The sequence below is a fragment of the Pelodiscus sinensis genome, chromosome 10 (assembly GCF_049634645.1).
Source record: "Pelodiscus sinensis isolate JC-2024 chromosome 10, ASM4963464v1, whole genome shotgun sequence".
NCBI classification, from domain to species: domain Eukaryota; kingdom Metazoa; phylum Chordata; order Testudines; family Trionychidae; genus Pelodiscus; species Pelodiscus sinensis.
In genome coordinates, this window is record NC_134720.1 from 984,930 (window position 1) to 1,002,786 (window position 17,857).

At 59.2% G+C, this 17,857-nt stretch overlaps 1 long non-coding RNA gene across 1 annotated transcript in view; it reads right to left on the reverse strand.

The window, feature by feature from the left end:
* LOC142830717 (uncharacterized) overlaps window positions 1-17,357 on the reverse strand; it is a 37,645-nt gene extending 20,288 nt beyond the window's left edge. Inside the window, exons 1-2 of the long non-coding RNA XR_012906162.1 lie at window positions 16,640-17,357; window positions 9,722-9,846 (exon numbers count right to left, since the gene is read on the reverse strand). This is a non-coding gene — a long non-coding RNA (uncharacterized LOC142830717). The remainder of the gene's footprint in view (window positions 1-9,721; window positions 9,847-16,639) is intronic.
* Between the last annotated feature and the right edge of the window lie 500 nt (window positions 17,358-17,857).

A 17,857-nucleotide genomic window follows, 5' to 3' on the forward strand; every position in this document is an offset into this window, starting at 1 on the left:
CCTAAGATTGCAAGGGGAAAACGCAGCCTCCCTTGCGAAGAGGTTTGCCACGGACTTCAGTGGGCCCCGGCTTTCACCCCCCGAGCAGACAAGAGGCTACACGAACGCACTGACCACTCAGGGGGGTGCAGAGTGGACGTTGTCCACGTTGCTTTCCTTCGAAAACGGCAAACGCCAAATCTCCGCTCCGCCGTCTTTCGGATTGGCAGGGTGTTGGGCTGATGTCCATGTTTTCCTCTGCAACACCTTGTACGTCCGACGGGTGCTTGCACATCTGCATGGGCACCTCCTTGTTCATGCCCCCGTTTTTACACACACCTACGAATGTATCCTCGAAAGGCGGACACTCCTCCTGCACCTCTGCAGCATCCATGCTGGGCACCCCACAGCTGGTCTAGACAACAACACTCCTACTTTTCGCTCAGCCTTCCTGCCCAAAGCCGTATCCTTCCTGCAAGGGTATGAACGACAAAATGTCCAAAACATTCTCCTGCACAGCAAACCAGCCCCTAGGAGTCTCTCGTGCAGCTAGATCTTATTTTGGGCAGGTCCTGGGGGGTTTTCCGTGAAACCCCCCCCCCTGCTTTTTCCAGAAACAATTGTGCTTGTAGAAATCATTCACAACAAACTCCACCATTTCAACAACTTCCAGATGGAAAACAGAGAGACGGGAAATTCAGAAACAAGCAGACTCCTTGTATTTATCCACAGCTGTGTAAAAAACCCAACTAACCAGACCAAATGCAAGTCATCCTGGGATGCAGGGGAATCTCGAGTCAGAAACGCAAGGTTAAGGTACCTCTGCTTTTGGCTCGAATGTGACCACTGCTGGAATCCCGTGTCCAGCTCTGGTGCCCAGTATTCTAGCCCGTTAAATCACAGCCAGAGTGCCATGTGGCATGCTCCATGTGGCTCAAAGGGCTGGGGGGAATCAGCATTCTGGGTAGCGCTGAGGGCTGGCTGCCCCTGGCCCCGCCCCTTCCGCCTGAGGGCCCGCCCCTTCTGGGAGCACAGAGCCAGCCTCCCCCACGCTTGCCCAGGGGCCGCAGTGGCTGTTGGCTCCCCAGAGTGAGAGTAAATAACCATTGGAACGACTTACCCTGGATTGTCGTGGATCCTCAATTTGTAACATCAAGAGGCACCCTGCTAACTGACCCCCAGTTCAAAGCATCTTCCTTATTCAAGGAGGAAAGTGAGGGTTTTACCCTCCCCCCAACGCCTGTGTCAGCTAGTGCGACAGCACGGACGTGCACGTGGATTTGTTCTGGCGTGTTAGCAGCTGAGTTCAGGCGATGGTGCAGGGTGGCAGGCTGGGGAGCATGTGTCGGCTGGCGACAAAAGCTACAATGAGCTGTTGCTCAGCGATATGCGCGACCGATGTGAGACTCATGGCTCCAGAAATGCCTGCAGAATTTAACCCCCACCACTGCTCAAGCCTCTGCATCTCAGGCCAGGTCTACACTACAGGGGAAGGTTGAATCAAGATATGCAACTCCAGCAAAGGTAATTACTAGGCTGGAATCGATGTACCTTGTTTCGAGTTTCCCTGCCGGGCAGGGGGGCACAGAGGGGACAGTGGCTCTGGGGCCCAGCAACTGAAAGGGGCCAGGACTTCCAGGCCTTTAAATCACAATTGGAGTATCTGAGTTTGATTTAGTGGGTCTTAACTAGACCCGTTAAATCAAACTCCAGAAGTTTGATCATAGTAATATCCATCTTGCCTGTAGTGAAGACATGGCTTTAAAGATTAAAGTCAACTGGCTAGTTTGACAAACCAAATTTTCACAATGGAAATTTCAGCAATAAGAAATGTTTCCAAGTAGAACATTCCAGCATTGGATAAGCCCATTTTCAGACTGGAAAGTGGCTGATGACTCAATCTGAAGGTTTTAATGTATTTGTCATGGAATGTTCGTTAGGTTAAAAGACTTCTCCATTTTTTCAAAGCAGAAATAAATGCAACAATGGTTCCCTTTCTCCTGGCCTCAGAATACACAGTCATGTTCCTTCAGATCCAGCCTGGGTGCTTTCTGTCCCTTTCCACTAGAACAATTCATGCATAGCATGGACAATACCACAATCTCTATTATTGCAACCACCTGATCATTATAGAAATCCGAGACTTACTTCACCCTTGAGCTTACTCAAGAAGTGGGGATTTTGCCTGGAATTTCTCAGGCATTTCTCTGTCCAGAGGAGAATGTGTCTGACAAAGTTTGATATGAATTATCCAAGTTGCCTAGAAAACAGGAGAGTGTCAAACACGAGGGGGTTTTGCTTTGGAAAAAGTCTTCGAATTTTATTTTGGAACGCCAGCTCACAAATACCTGTGGCTGCAAATTCCAGTTTTGTTTTTGTCAGCTGGCCTAAATGTGAACTTTGCATATTTTTAGGAAGGATGAGCGGTTAATTTTAGCATTCTTTGCACTGGATCTTTGAAAAACTCGTTCATCCTGTCCTGGCAGACGACAGATTTAGTCAGTTAACCCTTCAGCCAGACACTCTCACCTGACCCTAGAAAAATCAAATTCTAGACAAGTTTGTCAAAGGCAGGGTTGAAAAAATATATTGATCGCTGGGGTTCAACGTGGCTTTCAGTTCCCATGAAACCCTTCCCTGCCAGTTCTCTTTTCCCCTCTCTTCCTGCCCCGTGGCCATCAGCCCCAGAATTCCTACCTCATGTTTGTGCTCCTAGGGGTTGGTCTCTTCCCCTACATGCTGGAATGACACGCGATGGTTGATTGTCCAAATCAAGAAACCTTGCTCTGTGATCCCATGGCTTCTCCAGCAACACGACTCTCCCATATACACACCTCTGCCCCCGCCACTCTATACTGATTGAGCACAGATGTCGGGGTTGTGTGTGTGGCACCTGAGATGTTTTGTTTCCTGCTGCCCATGCGCAGGGTTGCCAGATTCCACGGGTTTCCGCCCGTGTCGTTTTTTCTACCGATATTACAAAAGTGACATGAACGAAGCCAGGGCCTGCGAAGGGAGGTGTGAGCTGATTGCACCCAGCACTGGCTTGGAGAGCCGTGTGCTCCCTTGGCAGCCAATCCCGGTGCTGCAACGGTGCAATCGGCACCCTACAAATTCTAGGTACACAAGTGCAGTGAGCAAAACTGCCCTGTCCCGGGAGACCGTTGGGTTACGACCGTCCTGCGGCCACTGGGAGGAAGGAAGCTGCTCATGCAGCCTGAGTTCCCCATCGCTGCCTTAAGCCCTGTGGCCCGGGCGCAGAACGTCTTACGTTTTACGCTGCAGTCAGCTAGGGCCCGAATCAATAGTCTTAAGCATGAGCTAATGCTGTGTCGAGCCGGCCAGAAATGATGCATTTGAAATGTTGCTTCATCAGAAAACAACCTGTTTCCCAAAGCCTGCCGTTCTTTTTCTGATTGGTCAGGATTTTGACAAATCAAGGTAAACAAATAATCCTTTTCCGATTGTGAAAAGTTTGGGGGGTTTGTCCTTTTTTCTTATTTTTTCCTCCTGGTTTTCCTTTTGAACCAGGCAGGCAGCGGGCTGCTCCAGCCTGGCCAGGCCCACTGCCCTGCACCACAGGCTGGCTAACGTTTTCAATGGGAGTTTGCATCCCTCCCACCAGGAAGGACCGGGAAGAGCTTTCCGGCCACGTTCTCTTGAACTGACACAAGAGCAGAACTGTGACTCCGGCAGCTAAGATGTTATTTTTGCGTGGCAGCCGAGCTTAGGGTTACCAGGTGTCCGGTATTCACCCGGACAGTCCGCTGTTCTCGCCTCCTGTCCGCTAAAAAAAATCAGAGAATACTGGACACCGAAATATCTGGTATTTTCTGAATTTTTCCCCGGCCAGGAGGCAAAAATGCCGGGCACCTGGCAACCCTACAAACACTCAGCACCTGGCCTCCCCTCCCCCCGACTCCCTCCTGGCCCCCAACACCCTGACCCCAGCCCCCATGCTTACCTGGTACCCCAAGGCTGCCAGCACAAAATGGCTGCTGGCCAAAAGACCTAGGGGAAGCAATGCCGCCCTTGGGTCTTAGTGCTCAACCTCTCCCCTGCTCCTATCCCTGCACTCACTCTTAAAGGGGACATGCTGTTTTAATGATGTTTTATTTAAAATTTTTGTTTTTGGCTAAGAAGTCCTTGGGGCCATTTTTTTCTCCCCCCCCCTTTTTTCCCCCCTTCAACAGAATTTTTTCCAGGTGTTTTTTTTGGGGGGGGAGGAAGGGGGCGTGTTCGGTATTTTTGTTTCAACCATCTGGCAACCCTGGCCGAGTTGACGACACCACATTAACATCTGGCACCAGGCCAAATGCTCCAACAGCCCCTCGTGGCCTTCCAAATCTCTGAGCCCAGGGCAGCCGGAGCAAGGCCCGGTAACGCTGGGAAGAAGAAGGAAGGGAAGCGTCGCAAGGCCTCGGGCTTCCCTTGGTCAGGTCTGGCTCAGGCCGTACAGGCCCCACGCCAGGAAGGGTGAGTGAGCACTAATCCCGCACAGGAGCGTGGGCGCAGGGGCTTGCCGGGGCCGGAGCCAGGGCCAGGCCACCACGACCCATGTTGTTTTAGTAAGAAGATGCCTGGCGCATCACAGGGGTGTCGGGGAGTGGGCAGGGTGGCGGAGGAAGTTCTGGGGGTGAATAGCCGCATGGGACGTGCCGGAAGTGGGGTGCAAATGAAAGGCTGAACCCCGCCCGCAGGAGCTGGAAGGGAAGCGTGGGTTGGCCCTGCATTGTGGCCTTGTGTGTCCGTTAGTTTGTGTTTTCCCCCAGGAACGCTTGACCCACGTGGCATCCCCTTGCCGATGGCAGGGGTGGCTGGCCCGGCATGGCCGTGGAAGCGGCCGGGTGACTGGCTAGGTGGGAGCAGCGCATGGCACACCCTTAGAAGAGCGGGCGCGGGGTAAGTCACACCTGGCCGGGAGGGTTTCGGTGTCTGTGTCACACAGAGCGGAGGCCCTAGTCCAGCGCCTGCAGAACTTGGAGAACACGAGCTGCCCCAGAGCCAAGCTCCAACTGTTCCCTGGCCCCAAGGCCTCAGCTACGCACAGTCCGTGTGAGGTGCGCCTGCAGGTTAACAAATCCACCGGGGATTCATGCAGCCACAGATGAGAAAGCCAGGAAGCCCCCGGGATAATACACGGGCTCAAACATACCCCTGTGCTTACCTGCTTTGCTGGACGGGCCGTAGCGGTGGGCTGTGCTTTTCACTGCCTCGCCCACGTCTTCCTTTGGCACTTGCGCTGGAAAGCAGCTTCTGCCCTGGAACGCCTCTGTGCTGCCTGCTTGGGTGTCAGCGGGAGCTGCAGGGCGCGGATCTGCGTCCTGCCCTGCTCCCTGGCGGTACCTGGCCCGGGGAACCAAATCAGCCAGGCAGCGGAGCAGCCTGCCGGAGGAGTCCTGGCCGTGCCGAGGTGCGCGGCCGCGAGCTGGACGCAGGTTCCCACGGGCGGGGGAGGGCAGAGCAGGCCCCAGCCTGGCCAGCACGGCTTTTCCTCGCCTGACGCCGCCGACTCGGCAGCCCTGCCGGTGGTGCGCCCGCGGTGAACATGCTGCGGGTGCCACTGAGCGCAACCTGGGAGCAGCAGTTTCCCTGGCAGGCCTCAGTGACCGGGCCTGTGTTTGGCTGGGTCTGGAAGTGGCCCCCCACCTCTCCCAGGATGCACCGAGACTGGGGGCCGAGCTTGGGGGACCCAGTTCTGAGTCTCAGCAGGGATCCGGGTGAGTCTGCGTCTGCGGAACCACGGAGGAGTCCCGGAGCGCCTTAGAGAGTCACGCACTGGGACTCCGTAAGGCGCCCAGGACTCTTCGCTTTTCCGTGGCTTGGCTTTCCTGCCCGGGCTTCAGCGTTTCCTTCTGGCTTCCGCGAAATTCATTGGGAACGAAGAAATATGAGGAAGTGGGAAATGAAAAAACAATCCCGGAACAGCTTGTGACCCTAATCATTGATTTTGCTTCAATTACAGTGGCAATTAATGTTTCAAATTAAAGCCGTTCGTTAGACGTCGCGCGCTCGCTCTCTCAGACCCCTGGGAAATTAAAACGTGGTGTTTCTGAAATGAATAGATGAGCTGGCGGCTCAGGCCTAGCCAGCCCCTCGTCAGGGCCGTCCTTCTGCGTGTGCTGAACGCTGAGGCCACGCTCCGGGGACGCGAATGCGCACTTGCTGACTCCAGGCCGACATGGAGCTGGGAAAAGGGGCGGGACTCCTTTGAAAGAAACAGGTGGGTTGTGCTACACTGGCGAGTCCACTTCTCCTGTGGAGTCACTCCTGATTGACGCCAGGGTCAATCCAATCCGAATCAGGCCCATGGCTCTTCCCCAGTACCAGCGTGGATGGGAGTGACGCATGGAGATGTGACTTTTAGAGGCCCTGGCGTCTGGGCTGAGTCCCGTGCTTAGACGGCAAGGCCAGGATGCCTCCGGGGAGTGACGCGAGGGTCGGTAGAGGGACGCGCAGCCTTCCAGTGCCGCTCACGGAGCGTTTCCCAGCGAGGGCGTCTCTCCGCCTGCACCTCAGTCACTGGCTCTGCATTCCAGAGGAGATCCTTTGGGCTTGACTGGCACAGCATTGGATTCTGCTTCCCAGCCTCAGCCCGTCCCCTAGTTTGAACTGGATGCCATTCCTGCAATTTGTAGCAATGATGAAAAACCTCCCAGCGGGCGGCTCCGGGGAGAGTCGTGACCTGCAGGAAGCTTCTCGCCGTGTCTCATCTTTCTCCCCGGCCTCGCTCTCCCTTCCTTTTCCCTGCAACCCTCTCCTGTTCTCCTCACTTCCCAGGACTTCCCCATCCCCCTCTCTCACCTCAGTCCTCTCCCTCTCGGAGGCTCATGGACCTGGGGACCAGTGAGCAGAGCTGGGTGATAAACGGGATTATTTTCCTGACAGGATTTTTTGCAGAGAAAAATCGCTCCTATTTGTAATGGAAAGAGTAGGATTTCCTCTGGGAAGTTTCACAACAACTGTCATTTTGTTTTGACTTCAAATTGCTTACTACTACTAATAAATTCATTGCTTTGCAGTTACGTCTAGGAGCCGCCGTCGTGAACCAGGCCCCACGGAGCTAAGGACTGCGCAGAGAAGTGCGAGGTTCCCTCCCCCCGAGAGTTTACAAAAGAGAGGAGATGGCTGCGCAGACAGACGGGCATACAGGGGAGACACGAGGAAATACCGAACGTCGAGGTCTTTTTTGCTTTTTTAAACCGACTCTTGCATTGTGAGGGCCCTTATCCTTTCCCGTTTTAGTTCCCCCTCTTACATAAGAACATAAGAACGGCTGTACTGGGTCAGACCAAAGGTCCATCTAGCCCAGGATCCTGTCTGCCGACAGTGGCCAACACCAGGTGCCCCAGAGAGGGTGGACCGAAGACAATGATCAAGCGATTTGTCTCCTGCCATCCCTCTCCAGCCTCTGACAAACAGAAGCCAGGGACACCATTTTATCCCCTGGCTAATAGCCTTTTATGGACCTAACCTCCATGAAATTATCTAGCTTCTCTTCAAACTCTATTCTAGTCCTAGCCTTCACAGCCTCCTCTGGCAAGGAGTTCCACAGGTTGACTACACGCTGTGTGAAGAAAAACTTTCTTTTATTAGTTTTAAACCTGCTACCCATTAATTTTTTCCCTTCTGGAAAAAAGGGCAGGGAAAGGTTCAAAATGTAGGCGCTAGGAACTTTACTTTTTTGATTAAACAGCTGAAAAGTTAAAGAAATGTCAGAAAGTGATTTCTCCCTCCACTTCTGAGGACAATCTTCCAGTTTGTCCGGTTGGAAGGCATGGGGAAACCTCCTCCCGCATTTCATACCGTGTTCCTGGGTAGCTAAAAGAGTGACAAAGCATGCTCATTTGAAAACAGTTATAAAACAAGGTGGAGGAAAACCCACAGTCCGGAAAGGATTCTTTTTTAAAACCCACAGCTTTTGAAAACCAAACGCCTCAGAAAATCAGAGCCTTCCGTCAAGAACATTTCTCCTCGCAGAAAAACGTCATTTGTCACCAACTCCTATGTGCTGAGGACAAACCGCCCTGTCCCCTGGCCAACGTTCCGTCGGTTCTCTGAGCACGTCGAGCCCTACGGCTGGAGGAGCTTTGGGAAGAGCCAGAGCTCTAACCATCACCGAGAAACGTGTCCGAGCCGTCCCTCCGCATCAGTGGAAATACCCAAGTAAACTGGCCCATCGTCCCCGCGGGTGGGGTGGGGCCAGAGCAAGGAGCCGGCAATGTCTGTTACTCAAGGGCTCGTCGAGAATTTAAAACATCCCAACCATTTTCCAGGGGTTAAAGAGCCACGAGAGGAGCCTCGACCCGGCCTCGCCAAACATCTGCTTGAAAGCCCAGACAGCAAAGAGCACGGAGCTGCGGATGTTCTCACAGCCCGACCCCGGGAACCAGCCCAGCATCAGGCACGGGGAGCTGGCTGCCCATCCCCAGGAGGGAAGGAGAGACGAAGATACCGAGGTGGGCACTTGGGAAACATCAGTGCAGAGAACACGGCGGAAAAACCCATCCCAACGTTCCCGAGCGCGAGCGCAGACTGCACGGAGAGCAACACCCAGTGGGCCAAAGCCAGGTCTGATGGAGCCCCCTGGCCAGGGCCGGACGGAGGCGTGGGCGAGCCGGGCAGCTGCCCAGGGCGCCAGCTGATGGGGGTGACTGGTGTTAGCTGTAAGGGACGTGTGGCGTCCCTTACAGCTGCCAGCAGGTGCCACGTGCCCGGCTCCCGCAGCGCCGGCCTGCCTGCATCCCCACGGCACCGGCCAGCATCGCCCTTTCCCCCACGGCCACGGGGCCCTACATGGCCTGGGGCGCGCCAGCAGTGACAGCCGGGCCGGACTGGGCCGCGCTTACGCCCTGCGGCCGTGGGGCGGACCCCCAGCTGCACGTCAGTGGCTGTAGCCGGGCCGTGCATGTTCCCTGTGCCCTGGGGATGGGCCTGCGCACCCTAGAGGGACGGGCCCGCTCCCCATGGGCATGCGCTGTGTGCCGGGGGCGATGCTGCATGTCCGTGCCCAGGGCGCCAGAAAGCCTCAGGCCGGCCCTGCCCCGGCACACAGGGAATGACCCAGCGTCTGGAAGAACAGCAGGCCAGACCCTCCGGGGCGCTCATCAGCGCAGCTCCCTGCCCACAGCACCGCGCCGATTTCCATCCGTGCAGGATCTGGGCCCGTTTAGCATCGGCCAGCGTTGCTGTGCCATGTTCTCCAGCCCCGGGCGGTGTCAGCCAGACTGGTTGGCTGGTCCTGCAGGGGTTGAAAGAGATAAGCCCTCCAGGGAAGGGGCCCGGTCTCCGTTCCGTGCATCCCTTTGCCGCTTCCCACAAGCGGGTGGGGTGGAAGGTGCATGGCTTCCCGCCCTTCTCCGGGCTCACGCAGCCTCCGCTGGGAGCAGCACCCGCCGCAGCAGGGAACGGCCAAGGCAGCTGAGCCCCGGCACGCCTGCTAGGCAGGCACTGGTGGGGCTCAGGGCCAAGCTGCCGCAGTAAGGCCCTTTCCAGGCCTAGTGGCCGATGATTCTAAGTGTGGGACGCAGCCGCCAGCCTGGGGCTTGCCACGCCCATGGGTGGTGCCCGTTTGGCATCCTGCAGAGGGGCCGAGGAGGAGACGATCTTCCCAGCGCTGCGCTCTCTGCCCCAGCAGCGAGTGACGCCGGGCGCCCAGGCACGAGGAGAATCTGACGGGCCCAGGGCGGCCCATGTCTCATTGCTCTGCCAAGAGGGAACTGACTCACGTCAGGGAACTCACGTTCTGGTCACAGACGTGGGCGCAGACGTCACTTGTCCCCAGGAGCCGGGGAGGGATGGAGGAGCCGGAGCAGCGGCGGTCCCAAGCAGCGTGCCAGACCTCCCTTTCACAATCCAGCCATGCACCTGGGGAGCACAACAGCACAGAGCGTAGGACATGAGAGCTGGAAGGGACCTCGAGAGGGCAGCAAGTCCAGTCCTCTGCCCTCCTGGCAGGACCAAGCACCGTCTAGACCAGTGTTTCTTAAACTGCAATCGGAGGTGTGCTGCGGAGACCAGCAGAGTTCAAAATGGCCACCCTTAAAGGGGCAGGCCACCTCTTTTTTTTTTTTTGCTCAACTCAAAATCCTTTCTGTTCCTCATAAAAAAATAATTGTTCGGTGTTCCTTGGTCTTAAAAAGCTTAAGAAACACTGGTCTAGGCCACCCCTGAGAGGGGCTGGTCCAACCTGCTCTGACAGATCTCCAGTGATGGGGCTTTTGCGTATAGAACGCTGATAGATGCAGGCCGCACACAGGCCCCTAGACAGGAGGAGGCACAGCCCTCTGAATTCATGCAGCCTTGAGACCCCTGTCCCATGTGACCCACACCCAGGGACACGCAGGGTGCCCAAAGGACCCGGCCCGCACTCGGCCGGCCTGCGGCGCCGACGAGCAGAACATGGACCCCCCGTGTGTGCTGAACTCGAGTGTCAAGAAGCTGCTTTAGCCCCGAGGGGCAGGTCTTGCCAGCAGCAGGCATGGCGGAGGCAGGAAAGAGGGCAGAGGGGAGGAGCCATTCACCGGAGCAACGGGAGTGGTCTACGTGGAAGACCAGGGCGTCCTCAGCAAAGCTCTGGGCAGTGGGAGGAGGTTTTCAAGGGACGCTCAGCAGCTGCACCTCAACACCCATGGGCCTGGGCTGCTCGCTCCCAATCGCTCGCTTGCACCCGAGCGCGCCGGTCACGCGTGGGAATCTGAACTGTGCTGTTGCGATTGCTCCGCCCGGAACACGTGCCCACGGGAGGGCTCGTGGGAAAGGAGCAGGAAAGCGCCACGGGGGCGGGGGGTGAATATACGGACCAGTGGGAGTGAGCAGGAGCACACCGGCTCCCATGCTGCCCTCCCTCCCTTCCAGCGGCCTGCTCCCGGCGTGAAGACCTGCAGCGAGTCAGGGTCCCACGGCCAGCCCAGGAAGGGGGCCTCCTACACCTGGGCCCCGAGGAGAGTCACCAATGGGCAAAGGGCTAGAGAGCCTGCCCTGTGAGGGACGGTCCCCACCTGAGCATGCGCAGTCTCGCGACAAGACCCCCGGGGCGGGGGAGGCGGGGTCTCACATACGCTAAGGACTGTCAGAAAGAGCACGGGGCCTGGCTGTCCTCATTGCCCACCACCAAGCCGGGGCGTAGCCAGCAGCAAGGGAGATGCAGGGTGGAGATGCGGAAAAGCTTCTGACGACAGGGCCAGGTGCCCCAGGGAGCGTGTGGAATCCCCGTCGCTGGAGGCGGCAGACCAGGCTGGACGTGCATCTGCCAGGGATGGGCTGGGGTTACGTGGCCCTGCCTCGAAGCAGGGGGCTGGGCTTGCTGACCTCGGCAGGTCCCTCCCAGCCCGGCACCTGCCGAGCAAACCAGCACCACCCACAAGCAGAGCCCTGTGGTGTCACGGCTCCGGCGCACGGACGCCACCGGCCTGGCCTAGCTCAGATGGCGCTTGTCTGTTGCTTTGAACGCGGTGCACCAGCGTCGGCCGGGCACGACTGTCTTGGAAAGCCCGCAGACAAACCGAGGCAGCAGCCCTCCTGGACAGCCGGGCGCCAAAGCCGAGAACGTTCGGGCACTCTGGAACGCCCGCGCGCTCAATCCGTGGCTGGCACGGGCCAGGGCTGGACGTGCTGGAGGCCCAGCCTGCCACCCTGCGGCACCTGCACTGCTGGCGGAAAAGGGGCGCGCCGTTCGCTAGTGTAGACAGTGCGTGATCCAGATTAACTCTGGGTTTGCAGCAGATTTACCAACCCATTAAAGCCCTGACGCGGCAAAGTGCTGAAGCAGGTGCCGGGCTGGGCTGTTGTCTGGAGCCAAGGCCGTTCCATCGTAGGGACAGCACACGTGTTCAGAAGATCCCCTTCGCGCCTAGAGCGTGGTGCGCCGTGGGACCCCCCAGCTGGCCAGCCCATCAGCGCTCTAGAATCCAGCCTTAAGGCAGGCGTGGGTTAATCCGGTCTGCCAGGGTAGCCGCTGGTGGGCCCCACACTGCCGTATTTACCTGTTCTCCACAGATTCGGGGGATCACAGCTCCCATTGGCTGTGGATCGCTGTTCCCGGCCAATGGGAGCTGCGATCGCCCGTACCTGCAGAGGTGCAGGGAAATATAGCAGAAGCTGCCCACCAGGGGCGAACCGCCCCCGTTTTACTGCCCACCCCTGCCGAAGGGCTTCTCTCATGGAAGTCCATGCGTGTTCCACGGCTCATGTCAGTGGGGCTGGCCCTAAATATCCCCCCCGCCGCCCTGCAGCCTGCTGGTGCAGCACGAGGGCAGGCCCGTCACGCGCGGCGCTGAGGGGGGCGGGACAGAGCCCCTGCCTGGTTTTCCAAGGTCACCGAGGTGGTGGGAAAGGCAGAAAAGTGCGAGGAAATAAACGAGTTGACTCAGAAACCACATGGAATGTGTTGCCTTTCGAGAATTCCGGGAAGAGAAAAAATAGCCACAGTTATTCAAGGCATGCCAGGATAATAGCAGGCTGTTTATTGTTTATGTGCAAGGAATGTCAGGCAGCCGGTCCGGCGCAGGAAAGAGGGACGAGGAATTCGTCCGACTTGTTCAGACACACAAAGGCTTCTGCTGAGCCAAGCACAGAGCAGGGAAGAGCTCCTGGCTTTGCGCTACCTGAGAGTTAGCGAAGGGAGTTAACTCTCTCTCCAGGCGGCGCATACACCCCCTTCCCGCTGCAGTCCGGCCCACGCGGGCTCTTGGCGTGGCAGCGGGATGGGACTTCCATGAGACAAGGACGGCCGAGGAGCAGAGGGCTACCCGGGGGCTCAGGAGACTCGGGGTCGCTCCCCTGCTCTTACTGTGTGTGAGACTGTGGGCAAGTGCACAGACCTCAGTTCCCGCTCTGTGAAATGGGCAGAGTCCTCGTGCCCAACTGCAGTGCGGTGCGGGGGGAACACGCTCTAACACTGGTGAGGTGCTCAGTTACCATGGCGACGGGGCCTAGGACCTGCAAGTCTTCCCTGAGAGATTCCCTCAGGTATCTGAGAGAGGCCAGTGAGATCTGCCTATGCGGGGGCTTCACGGAGCTTGGGCCGCGGTGTCCATTTCCCTGGTTGCCTCTACCGCTTTCCCCCAGGCCCGGCATGGCCTTGTTGCTCGTTGGCCTTTCGGAGTCCTGCGAGCGTGAGGGGATCTCTCTTGTGCACGTGCGTCGCACGTTGGCGTGGGAAGTGCCTCTTGGTTGCAGTCTCTCCTCTGGCCCTGCCTCACGCACGTGCCCATCTGCGGTGGCTGGTCCGGGGGGTGGGCTGAAGGCGGTGGGATGGTGAACGCCGGTGACACGCCATTGGAAACACGGCCCTGAGCTTTGAAGAGGCGACCAGGCGCTAGAACAGATTGCGGAGGGATTCTCCATCAAGTTCATATAAGGAGGGGATGTCTCCTGAGAAGAGTTTCTCTGATGCCTCCAGAAAACTGCTCGCCATGCAGGGAGAGATTCTTTGGCCTGTTTTACGCAGGTGAGGAGAGGTTCCTTTGGGCCTTAAAATCTCTCTGGCTGTCCCCAGGCACGGGGGCGGGGGGGGTACACTCGTTAGAAATTCAGACTAAAATTGGCAGAGCGATGGAAGAGGAACGCCGACAGCAGCGGAAGACAGACGAGCCCAGGAGCACGGACGCCGCACAGGCACGGGAGAGGACCAAGAGGGAGGTGCTTGGCCGGACCGATCAAAGAAACGCGAAGCCCTGTTTCCTGTTTACGCCTCTCCCAGCGACACACGTCATTCCGGTGACGGGTGCAGGACGCGGGCCTCCCCCAGACGGTGCCGTTCCAGAAGGGCCGGCTCAGCTCCGTACAAGCAGCGATGCCATCAGGAGCTGTACCAGAGGGGCCTTTTTCAAATAGCTAGACAATAAATAGCAGGAGGGTCAGTTCTTGGAACGGTGCGCAGGCTGCACGATGCCCTTCGGGAGGCTGGCCCAGAAGGAGCGGGCAGACAAGATAAAGGGGAGATGTTTTTTCTTGGCATTAATATGCGTCCCATTAATAGCGTGCGCCCATCACCACCCTTTAGTCACTGCATGGCCTGTTGCAATCTGCCCCACATTCTGTTCATTCCATTGGCTCCGTGCTCACGGAGATGTTCCCTTGGGTGTCCCGGCAATCCGGTTGCTTAATCGCCTGAGCATTTCTCACTTCCTATCAGAAACGGCATCCACCTGGCCGGGATTGCCTCTGCTCGGCCCGGCGGCGGCATGCTAAGCCCCACGGGCCACGCGCATCCTCGGTGTGACTCCCAGAAGGCCACGGAGACTGACCCTGAACGAATAAGGGCCAGATGTCCAAGGGCGCTCGGTGTGAGCGTTGGGAAAGCCGGCCTGTCTCGAGGTGCTGGCCCCGGCTGAGCCCTGAATACCAGGCCCGGAGGTCTTCAACATTTGGTTTCAAGATCCTTTCCTCTCTGCTTCCTTCCAGGCATTCAAGAAAATACAAAGTATTCGAAACCCTGGGCCTGTCTCTGGTTCCTGCTTTTCTCCCCCCCCGCTCCCCCGGGCACAAATGCCACCAGGATCTTGTTCTTATGTGCAACAAGTACCCACTGGGGTCAGTCCTGGACTCGGCCAGACTTCTGCCTGGGTGAGGGGCAGAGTAGAGGCGTCAGGATCGGGCCTTCATTGCTCAGCTTGCCTGACGCCCCTCCCCAGGAGGCACCTGGAGAAATTGGATTGTCTTTAGCAGAGGAAACCGAGGCAGCGGCTCGGGCGCTCTTAGATGGGTCGTCCTTCTGGACGTGTCTCTGCAGTGGCGGGGCAGGGACGTGGCATCCAACGGCCGGCGTGGCAGGGGTCCATCAGCAAGAGCCTCTTCAGGGCCCTGGAGCAGCCAGGAATTAGCCACACAGGCACGGGAGGGTCGGCCAGAGCTGTGGCTTGCGCAGCCACCGCCCCAGAGCTTGCTGGCCGCTTCTGCCGCGATCCAGCTCCCCTCAGGGACCCAGGCTCCCTGCCCTGCACCCCATCCCCCTAGGGCCCGGCTGGCTGGTGTGGCCTGTGCACCTTGTCCGGCGCGTCCGGCGGTTGGAGCCCTCCCATTGGCCGAGCCGCCCGGAATGTCCCCGTGAGCTGCCAGCTGATGGCAGCGACCAAATGCTGCCAAGTGATCCAAACAAGCGCCCAGCCCTGGCTCTGAACCTGGCCCTGACCCTGGCCCTGACCCTGGCCCTGGCCCTGACCCTGACCCTGACCCTGGCCCTGGCCCTGGCTCGGGCAGGGAGGAGGGAAGCAGTGTCCGGCCGCGGCTCTGGCTCCAGTGAGAGGATTTCTAATGAGCCCGGAGTGTTCCTGACGCGCCGTCTGTCTGAGCAGGTAGGAAAGTTACTGACTCACCTGTGGGACTCGGCCCAGCTGCAGGAAATCCCCAGCGAGGCCACGCCCCGACCGGCAGGAAGCGCCTGAGAGCCTGGCTCGGAGGGGCTGGATGAGTAAGGAGGCGATGCAAACAGCCCGCGCCCGGGAAAGCCCCGCTTGGGGGGCCAGCAGCAGCAAGGGGCCGGAGGGGGGAGACTGGCTCAGCCCAGGCCTTACGGGACCCTCCCACTGCAAGCCTGCAGGCCCCCCAGTGTGCGCAGAGCAGACACCTGGCCAGGCTCCAGCCCGTCAGGTGGAAAACCTGCCCCTGCCCTGCCCTGGCGGGAGTGACGGGGTCAGGCCCCTCGATCTCACCCCCGGACGTCCCTGGGGAGCGGTACAGCCCTGCCCGCCTGAGATCCGGGGAGCAGAGCCCTCGCTTCCCTGGCAGCTTCTGGCCCCAAGGTGCATCGCTCCCCTAGCCCGGGGCAGAGCCTGCGGGGGGGGGGTCACGCGGTTCTCCAGCGCCCACACGCACGGCCCCGCATGGCGCCGCACGCCGAGGCAGGCGCAGCCCCGAGGACATGGAGCCATTCGGGAGAGGAAAGGGGCTGCCCGCGTCTCACTCTGCACCCCTCACCGCCCCTGGCGGGGGCATCCCTGGGGGTAGCAGCAGAGCCCCGGGTGTGGGGCTGACAGCTGGGGCCATGGGGCCAGTGAAGCCTCTAGGCTCAGTGCATGGGACCCGGGTAGCAGCAGAGCCCCTGGCAGCCGGGCCCCCCTGGAGATGGGGCCAGGACCTCAGGCGGCAGCGGGGCCCTCAGGCACAGGCTGGCGGCTGGGACCCCAGCACAGAATGCAAAATCTGGGGGGGCTACTGCAGCACTCCCCCTGCACCCCGACTTCCCGCGCCTCTGGACCAGCCACCGGGGAGTCAAAGCCAGTGGCAGAAAACAGCCTCACGCTGCAGGGCAAAGACAAGTGACTCCGGCCCAGCTGCAGCAGGAGCAGCTGCGGGCCTGGGGACCAGCCTGGGGTAGACACAGCGATTCCCCTCCCTGACGGGGAGAAGACAGTGGAGAAAACGCCCGGATCATGCCTGGGAACACGGCCTCCCCTTTGCACCCCCGCCCGGGGGAAGACAGGCCGGGCCCGGCAAGCCCAAAACGGTGCCTCCCAGGCCACGGAACGTGGCAATCAGGCCAGAGAAATCGGGGGCATCTACGTCAGGCTGAGTCCGTGGCCCAGAGGGAGGAGCGGGCCCATGAGCCACGCTGAGTAAGAGCCGACTTGTGTTAGAGAGGAGGGCGGAGTCGTCAGAGGCCGGGGAGAAGAGCCAGGCTTGACGTGGGAAGCGGCGTGTCTACGCTGCTAGGGCTTACCTCGGAATAAGCTGCGCACATTGCGCCATGGCAGGCGCGTAGCGGCTTTCGAAACGGAGCCCTTCCCCCGACTTCCCTTAGTCCTCGTGCAGCGAGGGGTCCGGGAGTTGGCGTAAGAAGCCCGCCAGCGCGGCAGTACGGGGCACGATTTCACATAGCGGCCGGCTGCGTAGACACGGCCGTGCCCTAGGTACCGTGTGGCAACCAGGGCATTGCCAAGGCTGAGGAAAGTGGGGGAGGAAAACAGGCCAGCTGGTGCGGAGGCTCCAGGAACATTAACCGTCTGGCGTAGAGCGGGTCAAAAATGCATCCGACTTGCTGCAAAAAATATTTTTTAAAGAATTTTGTTGTCACGTCCTCCATTTTTTGGCAGAATTTCAGGTTTTCCTTAAGCCCCACAAACGAACATTGTTGGTTTTCAGCATCTGAGCACTGGACATTTTTTAACAAAGATTTTGGACGGAGACAGGCCGTCCCTCCCGGCGGGGAACGATCCTACAGGCCACCCCGCCGCGCGTTCGGAGCCCCGGCCACGTTCCGAGAGCTCGGGGAGCTGCGCGGCAGGAAGGGCATGAAAACGGGTGGAATTCCACTGCCACGTGTGCGTGGACGACTCACAGCTGGGTCACGCTTCCCCTTTGCCCCGGGGAGGGGTCTCTGCCGCGGGTGGGGGCGCGAGACGCGGGGGTCGCTACATCGCAGTCCACGAGACTGGCCAGACGGCCATCGCAGTCCACGAGACTAGCTGCACAGAGGGGCAACACACGGCGTCCGCTCGTCTCAGCCGCCGCCCAGGGCCTGCTGGGAACGGCTGGGGGCGCCGGGGCACGTGCAAAGGGAGAGCTGCTGCCCGGAGCACAAGCCAGACAGCTGCGGGCACAGGAGAGGAGCGGGATGCCAGGGATGCTGTGCCCACGGGCCGGCATGCTCCAGGCTGCGGGCACCGGCTGCTCTCCTGCCAATCCCAGCGGATGGGGCTTTTCCACACCCGACGGCCACAGGCTGGGGCAATCGGGCCTCAGTCCCTCTTGCCCTGGGGCAATCCGTGTGCTCGCTCGGAGAGCCGAGGGGCACCTTCTGCCTCGCCCCCGTGCTGCTACCCCTGCTCTGCTTGCCCCCGCGCTGCTACCCCCCCATGCTCCCACCCCCCGCTCCACTGCCCCCGCGCTGCTACCCCCCATGCGCCTACCCCCCGCTCCACTGCCCTCCGCACTGATA